Here is a 14,215-nt window from a genome sequence, read left to right as displayed (position 1 = left end):
TGATTCCAACTTAAAAACTGTTAGACATTATTTTGATAACACTTCATTTGGTCATCTTGATTGAAAAAATGTTCTGCTGGGGTCTGTGCAGTGGGTGCGGATGACATGAAGGTGTAAAGAGATCAGTTCCCCTGGTGGCAAGCTGTGAGGAGCTTCCAGCTGTATGGCAGGGCCTGGCGGATATCTGTCCAACCACCTTGACACAATCTCATCACCTTTTCCTGGACACTCAACCACCCTACTAAGAATTCTGTAATCTATTGGGGCATTGTTGCTTGTCTCTATGAGATGGTGTTTGCAATAGAGGTGAGCTTGGGAGTTAATGGTGCTGACAATGTCTTGGTGAGTGGACCTGTAACAATTTACACACAGGAGTGCAATGAAACCCATGCCATTTCTGGACACCTTATTGTGTGCCTGCCCATTTCCCTGGAATCTGGCCCAGACATGTAGCATGCCTTCTGGGAAAGGGCTTGATAAATGTCCTACAAACTAATGGAAGTGATGGGAGTCTGAGCTGAGACTGCTATGGTGAGAAATACAGTCACTGTGACTTTAAAGGCTAACCTGTCCTTGAAATTCTCTGAAGCATAAAAAATGTATCTCTTTCAGCCACTTCTATGACTTTTGGCTAGAGGAATTAAAGGATGCCTTTATTAATGTTGTAGAAATGCACTTTTAATTATTGCTTGATTGCTTATAGGATTGCAAAGCCTGTAGTTGTATAGGGATTTAATATTTAAAATTTTTGCTTTGAATCTTTATGTTTTTTTCCTTAGGCTATGTTTTTCTTGTTGGGTGATAGATAAGTTGTGAAACTAGAGGTGTTTTTTCCCCTTAGCATATTTTTCCCATTAAGTGATGGGCAAGTTGTAGGAACAGAAGTGCTGTAGGAATGTATTACTGATTAGCAGGTAATCTCTTTTACCTTGCCCTTGGAGTCCTGGCTTTCCGCTCCATAGCTACTACTGAAGAATGAACAACAGCTTGCTTTGAAGAATATAAATATACTATTTTGCTGCACTATCTTTAGGGGCACCTGCTTAACCATGAAATAACAAATAGAATGAACAAGTATCTGGGCATGCCCCGCTTAGTCATGAAGTAAAACCAGAATAACTAAAGGTTTTTGCAGAGCAAAGCTCATGATGTGCCTGAGTAAATAAAAAAGACAGCATCTTGAGCTGTTAGTAGAGAGCAAGTGACTGCGTCTGTGCCTCTTTTTGCCGAATCCACACACCCTTCTTGAGCTCCAAACTCAGCTGGTGCTGGCTTCCAGCTAGGGGCGGCCCATGTGAGGGCTCGATGAAAACATAAGATGTTTCTCTCTTGGTCTTTGCGGTGTGGATAGGACTTCACCCAGGGTGCTGCAGACCCCCTGACAGAAAGTCAGGTTCACAGGGTGTGAGTAGTCAGAACATTTTTTGAGAAGTTTGTGCCCTCTGCTTCTCATAATTATAAGATGGGACAGAGTGCATCTAGTGACAAAAGCAGTAATATTTTGAAAAGCAGTTCAATCTGAAAAATAATTTTTAAAAAAGATCCAATCCCTCTCAAAATATAAAAGCAATTTAATTTCTTACCCTGTCCTCAAAGCACACGACTCAACCTCTGGGTTCCTGAGTGGATGAGTGAACTATCATTCTGCACTACAGTCATGACAACTACCTATTGTTCCATTTCCTCACTGGAATGAGGAAATTACACACACACACACACACACACACACACACACACAATTCTGTATATTTTTACCTCGGGCTCTGAGGAGCCTTGGTAAAAGGATGAGTCCGGGAGGCTAACAGAGAAAAAAGAAAAAGTCAAAGAGTAGTACATGTTCAACTCTTAAAAAAATCCCATGTCCAGGAGTTTTTACCTCATTTTTGCAGATGTAAGGAGGTGAAGACGCATGGAACATCAAGGAAATGTCAAGGGCAGCTTACAACTTTGTAGCTATATTTAAAATTACATATTACAACAGGAGTAGTAAGAATATTAAAAATTTACATATTCTGGTAAAATTACATACAAATTTATATTCGCTTTTAGAATCATGCATGCATAGAAGTATATGCTCATATTCTAAATCATAAAAACATACATCATACATAAAATCATATTTCAAAAAGTTATTTTTAAATTTTATATTTACATTGAAAAATTTTATATTTTAGACTCTTTAGTCCATACACTTATATTCCAATATAAAATTATATATAACCAAAATAATATTCATATCTATAATCTAACAAAAGTACATATTCCTAGTATTACAATTCATTATATATATTCAGAATTTAAATTATATCTCACAAGATAGGGTGAATATGAACAATTCTATCTTGAGTATTATATGGCCATAGTTAATTATACATTACAAGATATACAAACGTAAGACATTTACATTTAAAAGCATATGGTATAAAGCTATATATTCAGTTATAACATTAAAATTTCTTCACATCTAGTGGCATGACACAATTACATATACTTATTTAAAATCACTTTGCAAAAATTCTAATTTCTAACTCACACTTAAAATTATATATTGGAAAGTCATATATTCATACATAAAATTATATTACAACATAATTGCACTTAAAATTATACTACTAAAAATTAGAAATGTACCGTTAAGCTTAGATTACAAAAATCATATTCATATTTAACATGATAAGGATATTACATCGCAGTTCAAGTTATATGAAACAAAATACATTTCCATATTTAAAGTGATGTATTACAGCAGAAAGTGAAAATTTTCAAATTCAAGTAAGAAACCGCTGCTATTTACTTTACAAGTCTGAATTTAGCAAACATTTAAAAATGGGAAACTGGAGCGCACTGAATGACAGCTCCCTCATCCAGCGGAGTCAGCCGGAGGAGGGGCGAAGGAATGGCATCTTAGCTCAGCTTGATAGCTGCCTCATAATAATAAGGTTCTAGGGAGTGATAACTTGATAACTCAATAAAAACCTATAAATAAATGAAAACCAAAAAATTTTAAAGGAAAAAACTGGAAATAAAAATGACAAAATTTGGAAAAATAATGAAAACAAAATATAAATGAAAAATTCCCATGAAGATAAAAATCTTAAATTAAAAAAAAAAAAACCAAAAATAAGACATATAGGGTCTGGCGCCTTGGCCTAGTGGCTAAAGTCCTCGCCTTGAACACACCAGGATCCCATGTGGACACCAGTTCTAATCCCGGCAGCTCCACTTCCCATCCAGCTCACTGCCTGTGGCCTGGGAAAGCAGTTGAGGACGGCCCAAAGCCTTGGGACCCTGCACCCATGTGGGAGACCCGGAAGAGGTTCCTGGCTTCAGATTGGCACAGCACCAGGCATTGCACTCACTTGGGGAGTGAATCATTGGACGGAAGATCTTCCTCTCTGTCTCTCCTCCTCTCTGTATATCTGACTTTGTAATAAAAACAAATAAATCTTTAAAAAAATATAGCTTAAAAATATAGCTTTAAAATATAGCTTAAAAATATAGCTTTTTATACTTTTAAAAAAGCAAGACATATAAACCTATGAAAACAGAACTGAGAATTTAAAGTAAAAATGTATAAAAACGAAAATAGATTTTAAAAGTAAAAGAAATATGCTGGACGTAGTGATGGGAAAATCGGTGCATGCTTACATGCTTCTTTTCTAACCTGGATTTTTCAATCAATGATTAAAAAAAAAAAAAACACTTGAGGAGAGAATGTCTTTTCACCAGAAGGGTTTGAAAATGCCTCATCTTTTTTTTTTGTTGTTGTTGGGGGGCAGGTAATATCATCACTGAAAAAAATTATCTGGTTGAAAATGTATTTATTTGGGAAGGTAGAGTGTCAGATCTCTCTCTCTCTCTCTCTCTCTGCAACTCTTTCAGATGTGAAGGGCACTGTTCACCCAGGGAGCTCTGAATCACTTCATTACCCTGCCCCCACCATTCTGACAGAAAAATAGTGTGGATTTGGGCAGGGCAAAACTGCAGGGGGCAAGCAGTCAGAGATGGGGAAATCCCTATTAGCTATGAAACCAATCATGGAAAATAATTTTTTAATATGTTAAATATTTAAATGTGAACCCATTTTGTACAATAGCAACAGTTTACAATATTGATAATTTACAATATGAATAACTTATGTCACTTTCCTGGTGACCCAAGAATCACAATAATTCTTGTGTTACTTAAAGCATAGGCAAGAATGTTGCAAAATGATCTCATAAATATTTTAAAATGATAATTTCTTCTGAGAAATCTATTCCCTTCTTCTTACGCCACTTTTCATGTAGGACTTTTTCTGTTTATTTCACAGGTGGAAAATAATGTCCCCTCACATTGTATTTTATGTGATACATTTTCATATAAAAAAAGAAAAAAGTAAACATACATGTATATGACGTATGTCTTAGTTTTTGGATCAGTGGTTGCTGGACCAGGCACATGAGCTGCTCTTGGGAACTACGAAGTGTAAATTCCATTCCCTTAGAATTATAGTGTGACCATACAGGCAGGGCTAAGCCACTACCTGTAACTCCAGCAATCCATAAGAGCAATGGTTTCTTCACCAAGGTTCCACTTCTGATTCAACCCTCTGCTAGCGAGACCCACAAAACATCCTCTAATGGTGCAAGTGCTTGAGTCACCTTTTTCTACGATGGAAACCCAGATGAAGCTCCTGGTTATGCTTTCTACTTGGTCCATTACGGTCCAGTAGTGGCCAACTGTGGAGTGAATCAGTAGATGGTGTCTGTCTCTCCCTCTAACTCCACTGAGGTAAATAAATGTTCTTACAAATAATACTTCTGTGCATGACAACACCGTTAAAAATAAATTCTTGACACATGTTTGTATGCACAACAGATTATCAGAGCAGGCCTGGTGATCAGGGAGTAACTAACAAGTAATAAATTCATAAACATACCACTGAAGAAGTTGTACAGCTGTATCTACATTAATTCAGACACAGCAGGCATCAAAGCTTGAAGATTATCACCACCGAAACAGAGTATAATATAATGGCAGTGGCAGTCAGTACCTTTCTAAATGCATATGTGCCCAACAACATTATAAAACATAAAGCAAATATTCATAGATACAATGGGATGGAAGAATCCATTCCTAGTTGTGGATTGCTACACTCCTTTATCAGAGAAGAAAAGATGGTAGTAGGAGAAAATCAAGGGTGGGAGAGTTTATAGTTGGACTCAGCAATACATCAACGGGATATAACTGACAGAATACAAATTTTCTCAAACTTACACAGAATGTTCAACAAGACAGACCATATTCTGGTGACAACATCATGTAAAAACTTGAAAAAAAAGTCATGGTGTCTTTTCTGTCAAATTATTTCAAGTGTTATTGCAAATAGACACTAGAGAAATAACTGCAAAACCCCCAAGTATGTGGAAATTAAATATTGCATGTTTAAATAACATCTAGGCTAAGAAATAACTTCATACATATTTGAAAGCACTAAAATGAAAATTAAGTTTCAAACTTTGTGAAGTGCAGTAAATGAAGCTCCTAGTGATGAATTTATAGAATTGAAGATATGTATTTCAAGACAACATATAAAAAGCCATGTTTGTCATGTTAAGAAACTACAACAGGGGCTGGCTTTGTGGCACAGCCAGTAAAGTCACAGCATGCAATGCTGGCATCCCATATGGATGCTAGTCTGACTTCCGACACAGCTCTCTGCTAATGTACTTAGAAAATCAACAGAAAATGGACCGGTTCTTTGAGTTCCTGTACCCACATAACAGACCCAGAAAAATCCTGGCTCCTGGTTTTGGTTTGGTCCAGTCCTGGCCTTTGTGGCCATGGGGGAGTGAACCAGTGCATGACAGATCTCCCTTTCTCTGTCTTTGTCTCTCTCTCTCTCTCTCTCTCTCTCTCTCTAACTGTGCCTTTTAAATACAATTAGCATCTTTAAAAACAATAAAATACGTTAAACACAGGGAAGCAGAACATCTAGGCATATTAAAGAGTGCACTGTGGATCAAACTGAAGAAAGGTAATAATTAAGAAAGTCAGCTAAATTGAAAGTTCACATAAATCTAGTAAATCTTCAACAACATTAAATAGTAAAGAAGAGAGTGATGAAGCAATCAGTGAATAGGAATGACAGGAGAGATGAACATTGTAAGAATAGTAAAACATTGTAAGATAATAAAAGAATATCATGTACAGTCAGTGGTCCAAAATTGCACACTCTCAACAAAATGATCTCTAGGTATGTCAAAACTATATTCACTTAATGAGTTTAAACCTGTTGAAATGATAACTATGTAAAGACAAATTTCAAGTTTAGCAAAGACTTCTTCAGACTTAAGTGCATGCAATACTATTTTTAGAATGGTCACAAGTCTCACAACTAATGAGAATCTCCACTGAAGCACATTTAATTTCACTGATGTAGAATTTTAACACTTAAGAAACAAAAAACCAAGAATTTAAAAACTTAAGAAAAAAACAATTGCTGGATTGTGATTAAGATCCTCCCACCAATCAACTTCCTATGAAATACCAGTCCCAAGTTACTCACATATTAATCCACCTTACTACAATACCTGGAAAATCAGGTGATTAGACTATCATAAAGTGCGACTTCCCTTCCCCAACTCCAATCAAGGAGAGGTTGAAGATACCCCTCACTTCCAGGAATGAGAATTTAGGCCCAGGTTTTTAGTACTACACCCTAATCAAGACTTCATCCACTCTGGGAAGTCCTGCTCCAAAGCCTAAACACGTTAATTAAGGCACTAAAAATGTGTAAGAAAGTGCTCTCCACCAATGTCAGATAACACACTGTGATTCTGTAGAGGTGAAAGGACAGGAAAATGAATAAAGTGATCTTCTGGACGAGCAAACAGGGAGTTTTCATTTCCTCTCTCCATACAAGCTTACTTTGAAAATGGCAAGAAACTGGAATCTGGCCTTTTTTTTCCCCTCTCAGACCAGACACCTAGGAACTTTGACTCTTACATATCTCTGATTTGAGGACTTGCTGGGTTATATCATTGCCCCGAAGACCCAGACTTCACTGTACCTCAATCCCTTCCAACTCAGATGATGTTAAAATGTAGTTACCTTGACAACTAATCAGAGATCCTATTAAATATCTGTATGGAGCAGCTAAACATCCCTGTCATCCATCAAACAAGTTCTGCATGTCCTCTTCTTGTGTTTCAGTGATCATCCCACGGGATCAGCCTGGCACTGTTCACTCTCTCGTCCCTGACAGCAACGGACTACTACCCCTTTTTGTCTTGGTCGAGATGCCCAGGAGGCAGACTAACAGTCCACCTATGATGAAGCAAAACACCACTCTTTTACTGACTGGCTTATGTTGCTGAGGCTGCAAGGAAGCAACTGGAAATCACCAACTTACCTCCTTTCTCAACATAGTCCAATAATACACTGAAATGCTGGTGTTGGGACTTGGCAACTCTTTCTTAGTACCATCACCCTAATCTGCCACTCTTGTGAGCTCAGTTCAGCAGTGCCTGTGTGATACAATGTACTGGAATTGACAGAAAAGCCTTACATGATCCTGGAGGAACTACACACAGCCCCCACGGAACTGACTTTTGTAAGGGCAATCTTGGTAGCAAATAGCAGGCACCTACAGGTATCACTGACCTTGACTGCTGCTGCAGAAAACTACAGGAACAGTATACTATACTGATGTACTCACCACAAATTCACACATGCTAGGCCACATACTAAAGCCATTTAAAATGGCTTTAAAAAAAAAAAAACACCAAATGCATAAAATCCAGACATACAAAGTAACAAATGCAGTAACAGAAACATTTTGCAAATTTCTTTTTGATGTAATAAATGGAAACTGCCAATTGCCTAGCAAAGAATTCAAAAGAATAAAGAAAGTTAGTGAGACAAAAAAGTAATATACAAATGCAGTATTATGACAATTTATGAAATGGTTAAAACGTTCAATAAAGGGTTGGTGCTCTCGTACAGCAGGCAAAGCTACAGCTTGTGGTGAAATTATCTCATATGGACACAGCTTCAAGTCCTGGCTTCTCTGCTTAGGATTTGACTCTCTGCTAATGTGCCCAGGAAAACAGCAAAAACCAGCCCTAGTTCTTGGGCCCCTGAACCAACACAAGAAACTACATAAAGCTCCTGACCTCATAGCAGCCCAGCTGTGGTTATGGCCGTTTGGCGAAAGACGCAGAAGACAGAATATCTCTGCCTCTCCCTCTCTCTGATAATTTTGCCTTTCAAGTAAACCAGTGTTCTATTTTGCAAATGAGACATCACTGTAACAAATCAAATATTTTGACTGTCTCAAGTAAAATAAACAACCAGAAAGAATTTCTGAAGCTGAAAATAGTTTTTGAAATAACCACCAACAAGAAAAAATTTTAGAAAACTGAGAAAACCTGGGATATTGTGGGATAGAAGCTACTAATTACTCTTTGGGTGAGTCAGAGTGAACGGCCATTAGAAAACCCAAATTCTTGAAAACAGATAAATTTAGGAGGGACAGAGAGGCAATCAAGTTCAGGAAGTCCCAAGCATTCAAGTCCAATGAATTTGATTGAAACTGACATTAAAACAAGACAAAGAGAAATTCTAAGGCAAACTGTCAAGGCATTTGAATGACAACATTAAATCAGCTAATGATTGACTCCTCAGCTGAGACCTTACAAGGACACAGAGTGCTGAAGTATTCAAAAGACTTGGAGAAGAAATGGAGAAACAGATTTTCCTTGACAAACAAAAACAAGGAATTCAACACCAGCAGACTCAAGAAATGTTTTATGGAGTCCTGCATCAGAAACATAAGTAGTAAAATTTAATAGTACAGCAGATGTTTTATTTTATTTATATATATATGCAAATGTGTGTATAATGATTTACATGTATAGGGTATTAGCCGGTGTGTGTCTGTGTATGCATACACTGATTTTATATACATATGTACACATATATATATGAACACAATTATATATATATACACACATATATAAACACACACACATATTGCTGGTTTATAATACTGATTTACATGTACAGGGTATTAGCCCATCCCTATCCCTATGGGTTCTTCTTCCCTTGTCTCTAAGTCAGTTATTCATTTCACTGATACAGACTTCACTTTCTGACATATAAATGTATCATGATAGGTGTAGGAAAACAAAGTAAGGTAATGTAAAAATGTAATTAAGAATAACAGGTATGCTACTATTATTAAGGAGTAAAATGCATGCTGTATATATCAGTCAGTTCCCAGTATGTTAATTTCTCTTATACAGTTTATGCTTTTTGTGTGAGTTCTGCACAGTAGTTGTTTATTTTGGCATAAATATATGTATTTTTATTTATGCCAAAATCTCTGGTATAAAATTGTAGTATTTAAAAAAAAATACCAAAACAAGAGAGCTATCTTACAGTTTAGCAATAATGGTTCTCAGTAAATACATATGAAAAATGGAATCAGTCTATCAGACATCTGCATTCTGGAGTTTGTTGCTACATGATTCACAATACTGAAGATGTGTGTTTAACCTAACTGCCCACCAACAAGAACAAAAAAATGTGTGACCTATGAGATGGCTACTTTCATACGACTGTCCGAGTTTGAGTTTCCATGACACTTGTGATCCCAGCTTTCTGTAAATGTGCCTCTTGGGAAGGCAGCAGATAATGGCCCAAGCACTTAATCCTTGGTATCCATGTGGGAAGCCCAGATGGAGTTCTGGACTCCTGGCTTCAGCCTGTTCAGACCTGGCAATACTTAGTAAGTAAAACACCTTTTTCCCTTGACTCTCGAAAAAAGCAATCTTTTAAAAAAAATCTTCACAATAAAATCAAAGCTTTTTCTAAAAGAGCTTTTTGAAATACTCATTAAATACATATATGTGTGTACCTAGCTGCCTGTCTGTCTGTCTTTCTGAGAGAGAATGTGAGAGCTGTAAGTAATATGTCTAGTGATTGGGATACCAAAATTGTTCATAGGAGTGCTCTACCTTTTCTGGCTTCCAATTCCAGCTTCCTGTTACTTCAGACACTGGAAGGCAGCAAGATTGGTTCAAGTAATTTGGTTCCTATCCACTCAAACATGTATTTGGTTTACGTACCAGGATACCTGCTTTGGGGACAATTTTAAATGAACCAACAAATGGTGACACTCCCATTTGCCCTGGCAAATGGTATTGTCCCAGATCAATACTAAAATTAAGGGGAAAAAATCCCAAATGAACTATGTAACCTTCCCACATCTCACAGACAGCAGCTAGCAGAGAAAGATTCAGAGACTAAAGAAGGGAGAAGAGAAAGTCCAAATTCAAGGAAATGAACAAAATAAGGAAGCACAGCTTAGCTAACCAAGAAACGGGGAAGATTCAAATAACGTATCGCAAGTTAGGGTCGCTATAACCATGTCATAAAAATAAGAGTGACTGTGATAATAGTGCCAAAACTGGATAAAAGAAATGGTCATTTTTCTGGCAACAAGCTGCCAAGATGAAAGCATGAAGAAACAGAAAACCTGTAAAACCAGAAGTATGAAGGTGGCAGAGTCAGTACTCAAAACAATTCTTTGAGCTGTGGAACATGCAGGAGCAGATGGTTTCACTGGGGGAAATTACTGAACAAAATAAAATTATTCATCCTGAAAATCTGCCCTCCAAACTGAAGTTTAATATTATGGCATTATCACCAAAGAAATATACAAAGAGAAAATATTATCCCTCATAAACGCAAATAAATAAACACAAAAAATCCTGACAGCAAATTGTGTCCAATTGAAGAGCAGAGCCACACAGCACAGCTACATGGGATCTAATTGTAAAATGCAAGAATTGGCAAAAGTCAGTACTTTCACATGTATGCTAGCAAAATATGGACAAAAGCAACATGGTTCTCAACTGATGCAGTTAAGTCACTGAGAAAACACCATACACATTCACCATCAAACAAAGGCTAGAAGAAAGCATCAACAACAAGGACCTTGCCTTTAAAGAGTCACATTTATCATTACAAGGTAAAAGATTGAGAGTTTGTTTACTAACAAAAGGCAAGGATCCTGAAAACACATTCCTGAATGCGGCTAAAGTGGTGTGATGCACGTGTCTGTGTGTGTGTGTGTGTGTGTGTGCGCGCGCGCGCGTGTGCACGCACAATATAGTAAAATCAACTTGTTTGCTGGAACTTATTTAAATGGCATATGGTAGGCCCAATATTTCATACCTGTAACTTTTCAGGTGCTTACTATTAATTTTCAGATGTGTATGCTGGCAGGTTCTGGCATCCACATCAACAGTAACTGCTTTCAAAACTTCCATCTCCGAGCTTTTGACAAGTCAAGGTTTTTTTCTTCATACAGATTACAGACTCTCTGAGTAGCTAACATACCACAAGGTTACTTTAATTATTAATACGGTTTTGACTGAAGACTCTAATCAATGTCATTCCTGTTTACTATCACCAAAAAAAAAAATTATGGTAATGTGACATTTGTAAATGCACTGTTACCATTAATTATACATTCTCAGATGCTTTTTTAGATTACGTGATTTTGTATCAACACAAATCAAATTGTCTCAATTATGATATGGACTTCAGAGTATGTAAGTGCTTACTGAAGACTTGCTCAAAGGGAGCCCAAAAATGTAATCACTGTGCTGTGTGTATTTACATGACAAGTAATTTTACTATTTTAAAAAACTTAAATAATTTTTATTTTTATTTGAAAGGGACAGGCATATATAAAATCTTCCATGCACTGGTTCACTTCCTAAGTGTCCGCAACAGACAGAGCTGTGTCAGGTTAAAAAGACAGAACCTGAAATTCAATTTAAGTCTTCCACCTGAGCTATCATCCTTAGCTCACTATCTGATGCGCTACCAGGGAACCAGCCTGGAAGAAGAGGAGTTGGGTCTCAAGCCACGACTCTGACATGGCACAACCTAATTAGAAATATGACCACTGTACCAAATGTTCATCTCTGAAATGAATTTTAAATACTACCAGAAACATAGCATATAAGCAACCTTGCCTGGGGATACAGAGCTAAATAAAATAATCTTCAGTGAAGATAAAAAAAATCCAAAACCCCATTGATCAAACAGTAAATTCTTCTTGGTTTTATGGCATATCACTTCTAATTCACTGATGTGCTGCCTGTTGAATCAAAATTAGAAAATGCACATGTATTTCACTGTGTATAAAATGGATGAAGAAGATAAATAACAATCAACTTTCTTATGTTTATTACATTTAGCAAAACTGCACTTTTAAGGAGAAAGTATTGACAATATCAGTAGCAAATAAGCTAAAACATTTATTGAAAGGAAAATACTTTTCTTTTTATTTTTGCATGCTATTTTCAACTACACAGTTGTAATAGTGTTGTATTTCCTCATATGATTTTGTTTAAGTATTTTACAATGGAGAGGAAGCAACATACAATATTTTATAGGCAACTTCAACTAAACAATAACTTAGGTCCTTGAAAGAGTTTGTACCTCTGTAAGACTTTCAACTGAAACATTTACTTTCTAAACTTGCTAACAAAATTGAGAACAAAACCTAGCTAAAACTAAAACCTGTGTAAACAGCAAGTACAATTGCCTTTTTCCTTTCTGCAAATGTCTTTACTATACCCAAATCGTAATTACTGTTTAAAATTAGGATTTAATGTTGTGACCAAAAACCTAACTGTGAATAACTACAGACGATGTGAGAAATAAACAGTGAATATTGTATTCACATTACTAAGACATAAAGGGATAATCTTCTCATCAACTAACTTTATGTAAAGGCTTATGAATTAAAGTCTTACTTGTATTTTCTTAAATTTACATTATACTTGGGAAAACTCAAATTCAAAGAATATTTTAAAAGAATTGCTCATCCAGAACATATAGTCTTAAAAATAGGCTAGTGAATGGCATTAATAACTGGAAGAGGATATCAACAAGTGCCGAAGGAAAAAAGAAGCTGCAAAACAAAATCTATCCCATGCTTTTGCTTTTGGCTGGCATTAGGTTTAGATACCTATACAACTGAAGACTTTAAAACTGGATTAACTCTAGCATCTAAAAGGCCACTTAAACATGTTTAAGCCTGTAAATGCAGCTTCTGAACATGACTGTGACAAGTATGTATGTATGTGTAAACACTCATTAGCGGGAACTTCAAAAGTGTGTTAACCAAAATTCCTAATAACCATGTCCTAATGTACTGCACTCATTGAATGCTAAACTTTTATGTATGACTTACTAATTGCTAAAAATACATCAACTTTCAAATACCCATAACTGAAAGACTTAAAATATACTCTTATGTCCCAATCAAAGTCAACTTATGTACTACATCTTTTTAAATTTTTGCAAACTCTACTCAATAAAAATAACGCTGAACTTGCCAACTCTACGTGGTAATTAACACTTTTCTGCTACATGGACTTAAAAGAAAACTTAATTTTTAGGAGGTATGCTTGGGTTAGCCTCCCAGAGAAATCTGAAGTATGAATTTGAAATTTTGTGAAAATATTTCATCTAAAAATACCTTATTCTATACCAAAAACATTTAAATGTTTTGCCTTTTCTAGTGTCCTTACTTTCCTTTTAATTCTTCATCTTGAATTTAATCTCTCAAAAGCATGTTGAAAAGGTCTCACATCACTAAGCTTAAGAGGTATTTCACATTCTTTTCATCAAAGGTTTAAAATTTGAGGTTGTGTATTTTAAGTGTATAATAAGCAAGTAAGCAACACATAATGTTGCAAAAAAATCTTATGAGCCACATTTAGCTCTCATAGAATCCAAAATTCCCTCTTCCATTAAGTTTCACTTATAAAATAATATTCCAAGACAAAGCACAGATGGGATAAAACTCAAAAAAGCAAGTCTTTTTGGTATGACTTTTGAAGTCGTCCATGTTAAAAACAAGAGAAAAAAAGCACTGAAAAGAACATTTAAGCTTTGTTTGGCTGCATAGTTCACTTAAACAAAATGAAAATCAAATACAAATCTAGTCAGTGTTGCATATAAGTGTTTCAAATGCAAAGTTCCACTCTCAGTCTGTAAAGATTAGGAAACAAGACAAGAAAATGACTGCCATGCTATAATACTACAACCTGACAGTAAAACCTCCCAGTTTATGTTAGTAGATGTGTCTAATACAAAAATCTGCACAGAAAAATACTTTTTACTTTTAAAGTCACCAATCTTA

The sequence above is a fragment of the Ochotona princeps genome, chromosome Y, assembly GCF_030435755.1.
Source record: "Ochotona princeps isolate mOchPri1 chromosome Y, mOchPri1.hap1, whole genome shotgun sequence".
NCBI classification, from domain to species: Eukaryota; Metazoa; Chordata; class Mammalia; order Lagomorpha; family Ochotonidae; genus Ochotona; species Ochotona princeps.
The sequence above is the reverse complement of the archived record's forward strand: the minus strand, read 5'-3'. Positions refer to the sequence as shown.